At 41.8% G+C, this 5994-nt stretch overlaps 1 long non-coding RNA gene across 1 annotated transcript; it reads left to right on the forward strand.

The window, feature by feature from the left end:
• Positions 1-2028: 2028 nt before the first annotated feature.
• On the forward strand, positions 2029-5380 carry LOC307211953. The gene is made up of 3 exons (XR_013836637.1): positions 2029-2189; positions 3358-3485; positions 5231-5380. It is a non-coding gene; the product is annotated as an uncharacterized lncRNA (long non-coding RNA).
• Positions 5381-5994: the final 614 nt, after the last annotated feature.

The following is a 5994-nucleotide window of genomic DNA, read 5'->3' on the forward strand; positions in this document are numbered from 1 at the left end:
GGGGCCCCCAAAAAATTTAAAGGGGAAAAAAATGGATGTACATTTCAAAAATATAATATAATATAAAAAACCATTTCTTCTTAATTGTATTTCAATTCAACAATTATTTTTATAAAATACATATTTTGTTATGTGCAAATGGCTTTAGACACCTATTAAAGGTAAAGGGACCCCTGACCATTAGGTCCAGTCGCAGATGACTCTGGGGTTGCGGCGCTCATCTCACTTTACTGGCCGAGGGAGCTGGCGTACAGCTTCCGGGTCATGTGGCCAGCATGACTAAGCCACTTCTGGCGAACCAGAGCAGCACACGGAAATGCCGTTTACCTTCCCGCCGGAACGGTACCTATTTATCTACTTGTACTTTGACATGTTTTCGAACTGCTAGGTGGGCAGGAGCAGGGACCGAACAACGGGAGCTCACCCCATTGTGGGGATTTGAACCGCCGACCTTCTGATCAGCAAGCCCTAGGCTCAGTGGCTTAGACCACAGCACCACCCGCGACACCTATTAGGTCCATAAATTACCATACAGCATATATTCAACACAAGAAACAGTGACAATTTGTTGTTGACAAAGGACAGCTGGACATATCAAGGGCCCCATTACCTTCAGTAGCTTAGGGTCTCATCAAACCTAAATCCAGCCCTGTATGTGAAGACCTCTCAATAAAACCAGGATGAATGCAGGATGTCAATGTGCATTGTTCCATGAACCCTGTGTTAACAAATCAGAATGAATGCTCAGTGAAGCAAAGGTACTGAACCCTCCAGGTATCCTTTTTATTGGGCATTCACAATGATTTGTGCTCATGATGGTATCAGGGTTATTGCATGTGAGCCCCTACTTCCCTTGTTCAACATAATTTGTTTTGCTTTCGTTAGTGGTCTCAGGTTGCCCATGCTTTCATAACTAAATCTTCTAACAGGCATATATATTGTATTTTTTTGGAACCAACTGGGGAATCTTCTTCTTCTTCTGTGGCGACCACTTGTAGCTGAGTAAGATTGTCTTCCATAAACACGGTTTTAGCAATGAGTCTGTAAGTGACTGTGGAGGCCAATTCTGGACCCACACATCCTTCCACAGTGGGGACATTGGTTCCCGGGCAGGAGCTGATCACGGTGTGGATTTGCCAAGCGTGCCTTCCTCTTTGCACATTTCTCCCTTGCATCCTGATTTCGAGTGTCTTCAAAGCTCATGACACCTTTGGTAAAGGCTGTTCTCCAATTGGAGCGCTCGCAGGTCAGTGTTTCCCAGTTGTCAGTGTTTATACTACTTTTTTTAAAAAATTGCCTTGAGAGAGTCTTTAAACCTCTTTTGTTGACCACCAGCTTTCCATTTTTAAGTTCGGAATTGAGTATTTGCTTTGGAAGACGATCATCAGGCATCCGCACAACATGACCAGTCCAACAAAGCTGATGATGAAGAATCATTGCTTCAACACTGGTGGTCTTTGCTTCATCCAGTACACTGGTATTAGTTCGCCTGTCTTCCCAAGTGATGTGTAAGATCACAACTTAGGGATATATTCCCCACATCTATCAACAATTGCTCTAGCGGCACAGGTTTATTATTTTTTTCAAAATTCCATGAAGTGGTAATAGATACAGCAGTATCTTGTATTTTCTCATGAAACTGTATTGAGCTGAGTGATAAGCAACCCAGAGCCAGTCGTTACTGCCATAACTCCCCCCCCCCCCCAATAATTGTCTTTAGCTAAGGATTTAACTCTATTGAGATTCTTTGGGACTTCCCTTGAAATTTATTAATTTTAGCTTGCCAATTTTTAAGCATTCTAGGGTGGAAGAAGGTGAGGAAGACTTGGAAAAGAAACATAAAACTAGGAATTAGCATCATTTGATTAACATCAATTCCGGAATTACAAGTAATGTCTAGACAACAGGCTGTTGTCTTCAGGCTGTAACTTCCTTATGAATCCTTTCCCAACTTATCTAGGGAGATCTTTGCTTAATTGTGCTAATATGCAACTGCAGCAAAATATTGCACAGCACGCACAAGATGTCCAACCCATGGTGTGACATGCTACTTTTTGTCATATAAATACAAGGACCTTTCGAGCATCTCTCCATCCTGCCATCTCTTGAAACACCACCCAATCTTTCAGTCATGAAGATCTTTGCCTTCCTTGCAGCTGTTCTCTTCTTTGTGCTGATGGCTGCTCCAGGTAAGGTTACTTATATATTTCATAAAAATTTATATGCCACTTGATTGTAGTAAAGCTCAAAGCAGTTCTATAGTGGATTCCTACATGGGGACTTCGGGAAAATATGCAACTGCTTGCTATCACGCTCTGTAGCATGGTGGACAACCAATGGGTCCTTGGATGTTTTGAGGCTCCACTTCCCTTGAAGCCCAGTCACCATGACCACTGACCATGTGTGATTGGAGATGTAGTCCTTGCTCTATAGGAGCCAGGCTGCTAAGCAAGATTTGATGTCTTACTGCATTTTAATTTGTTGACAGCTGCCCAGTTTGGCTGGGGCAAGCCAGTTAGAGGGGCAGCAAACAAACAAATATTATTATTATTATTCCTCTTCCTTTTGCTTACCTAATTTTCAGTGGTGGATTAGATGGGGGGGCAATAAACTTTGTTTGAATGCTGCAAAGATGGGACCTTATTTGGGTGGGTGATCCCATGTCCATGAGAAAGAAAGGTTAACTGTTCAGGGTGGTGCAGTCCCTGTGGAGTAGAAATGTGTAGTTTGGGATGTTCCTGGATGCATCTTTGTCAATAGAGCCCCAAATAACCCCTGTGCCCAGGAGTGTATTTTACCAATTTCATCTGGTTTGTTAGCTATGGTCATTCCTGGACACGGAAAGCCAAACCATTATATTCCATGCATTGGTAACCTCAAAGCTGGGTTAATGGAATGTACTCTATGTGAGGCTGCCCGAGAAGTCCCGGAAATCATTCTCTTGTTATTTGGGTGGTTCTCAATAGGGGAAGGTGCCCCTGTCCAGTGCTCCAGCCACAGCCCCCTCTATTACCGCATTTTTCGCTCTATAAGACGCACCAGACCATAGGACGCACCTAGTTTTTGGAGGAGGGAAACAAGAAAAAATAATATTCTGAATCTCAGAAGCCAGAACAGCAAGAGGGACCACTGCACAGCGATCCCTCTTGCTGTTCTGGCTTCTGGGATAGCTGTGCAGCCTGTATTCGCTCCATAAGATGCACACACATTTCCTCTTACTTTTTGGGAGGGAAAAAGTGAGTCTTATAGAGCAAAAAATACAGTAATTTGGCTACAGTCCTATTGGCACTCACCAGCTGAGTCTGCTATTAGCAGGAATGACAATGAGAACACAACTTGTTCTTTCTTTTGCTACAGCACTTGCGCAGACGTCAGAGGCAGCATGTCGCAGGATGGGTGGCGGCTGCTATAATGGCTTTTGCCCAAAAGGCACACATCACAAGGGACATTGTGGTAACCCAAAAAGATGGTGCTGCAGAAAATAGGTAAGAATTCTAGATGCATCTCCTGCCCTGCTGTCAGGGTTGTTTTGTCCATTGGTTCTTTTTATCTAAGCCAGTTTGGAGAGGTCCCGGTGCAAGTCAAAACCCAGGCTGGCTTTTAAGACCTATTAATGTATCTGGCAGGAGAATAAGAATAGCATATTTGTATACACAACGCAATAAGTAGCAATACTGCTGGCCAGAGTGAAAAAATAGCTTGGCATGTTCTTGTGCTTGTTACACGTGCCTGATCTGTAGAAGATGCTGGGGCCAAGAAATGGCTCACCCAGAACTTCTACATGTTTCTTCATAGGCTGTTAGGTTCCCACCTCAATTCCATCCATGCTGGAAGAGCCTATGAACTTGGCCCACTGTGTGCTGGTGATGCTTTCTGAAATGCTGAGCTGTACCATAGAGGCTGAGTCTGTCACCTGGGCAGCTCTCTCCCTCTCCTGTTCTTCTGTTTATGATATGCAGGAAAGCAAAATGGTCCAGAGCATTGTGAAATAGTTAATATAGAGATGGAGGTGCTTTCAAGACTTTTCCAAGGGGTAGTTTCCCCTCCAAACCCCAATTCTGCCCCAGTATTTCTTCCAGGCCCTGCTATGGCTTAGCATTTGCAGTTGCTGATGCTTTCCTTAGGAAACATCCACTTTTTTGAAAGAAATCCGGGCTACCTGAAGACTGGTCTTCTAGTTATGATCTGTAACAGAAGAGGAAGACAAAATGGTCTAGATCATTGTGACATAGTTAATATAGGAACTGAGGTGCTTTGGGGACTTTTCCAGGAGACAGTTCACATCTCCGAACCCCAGTTTTGTTCTAGTTTTTCTACCAAGTTCTGCTGTGGCTCAGAATTTGCAGTTGCTGATACTTTCCTTAGGAAACACATGCTAATATCGAGGGTTTTTCTGCAAAAAAACAACACAAAACCTAGGTTGCGTGAAGAATAGTGGAAATAAAACAATCAGAATGAATTGCTTTGGTGTTACTAAGCTTGACAAGAGCAGAGCCATAGGGAAGCTTTAAAAAATCAATTGGCCTTCTAATATTGACATCATGTATTATGTTAGGAGGAGAGGTGGATTCAAATCACTGGTGTATTTCAAGTTAGTCTGTATTTTACTCTAATAAATATTATTAAGATTCACAGAGAAAAATACAAAACTTCATATCCATTTCCTTTTTTAACCACACTAAGACTATCTAAATACAGTAAAAACACAAAAAGGGGGAAGGAGAGACAAAGAAAGAAATAGAGGATAAAAGAGGTTAAAAGAGAAAGGTAGAAAGAAATAAGATTCGGAAAAGAAGGAACTTCTGATTTTTCATCTGTCCACTATTAAAATATATGTATTCACTACTTCCAATCCAATATACCACCCAACAAAGTTAAGTCAGTATTTTTAAGGGGCAAACAACAAATTATCATGCTCAGAACCTATTCAAATCAGGAAAGGCCGATCTGTGTTTCTCCAGATGTTGCCAGCCTACAGATCTCCCTCACCCTTGATCCCTTGCCATACTGGCTGTTGGGGCCAATGGGAGGTGGGCTCCCACAACATCTGGCGAGCCACAGCATGATTTAAAGGATAAGCCCCATACCAATGTATTTCTCCTCTTTTTCTTTATATTAAAATCTGTGTTTGTGTTTTGCATCTGAATGTGTTCAGCTTTTTATTCATGATTATCTATGTAATACAGCATTAAAAACTGCAGAATCTGACAATCTTCTCTCTTTCGCACAGATAACGTCCGGATGTTGGCTGCGTTACATCCATAGCCTGAACATTTTCATGGCCTCTGCAACCTGCTTCGCTACGCATTTGCGCTTTTAATGGAGCTGATTCTCTGGTGATTGTTTTCCTTCTTCTGCTAATTAAAAATCATGCATTTGAGCACCTATGTTCTTTGTGTCTCTGTGTCTCTGTGCGTTCCCACAGCTGAATAAGCAACTTTATTTCAAAGCGCTTTTTAGAAACTCTTCCACACAGGTGTCCTGTTCAAATTTCAGGCAGAAAACACATCTGCTGTCCTGCTCACCCAATTTAAAAAGGCACAGGGTTTGCCCTTCTTTTTATCTGCCTTGCAGTGCAGTCCCAGAAGTCTGTACATTGTACCATTTCTTCTGATTTATTAAAAAAAAACCACATAAACATAAATATCTTTAAACTAAATTAAAATAAAGTAAAAAGGCATTTGAAGTGACTGTTCTGACATTATATTTTCAACCCCTTTCCCCCATCATCGACTTTACCATTTTTCAAAGTTATTGAAAACTGGGTTGAGTTCTCCAGAACCACTCCAAGGTCTCTATCTGGATTACAAGCAGGGAGCATATTCCCATCAGTATATATGTGAAATTGAGTGGAGGGGAAGTCACTCCTAGTATTATTATTATTATTATTATTATTATTATTATTATATTTATACCCCACCTATCCAGCTAGGTTTCCCCAGTCACTCTGGGCAGCTCCCAACAGAATATTAAAAACACAATAAAACATAAAAC

This window comes from Podarcis cretensis, assembly GCF_951804945.1.
Source record: "Podarcis cretensis genome assembly, chromosome: 3".
NCBI classification, from domain to species: Eukaryota; Metazoa; Chordata; class Lepidosauria; order Squamata; family Lacertidae; genus Podarcis; species Podarcis cretensis.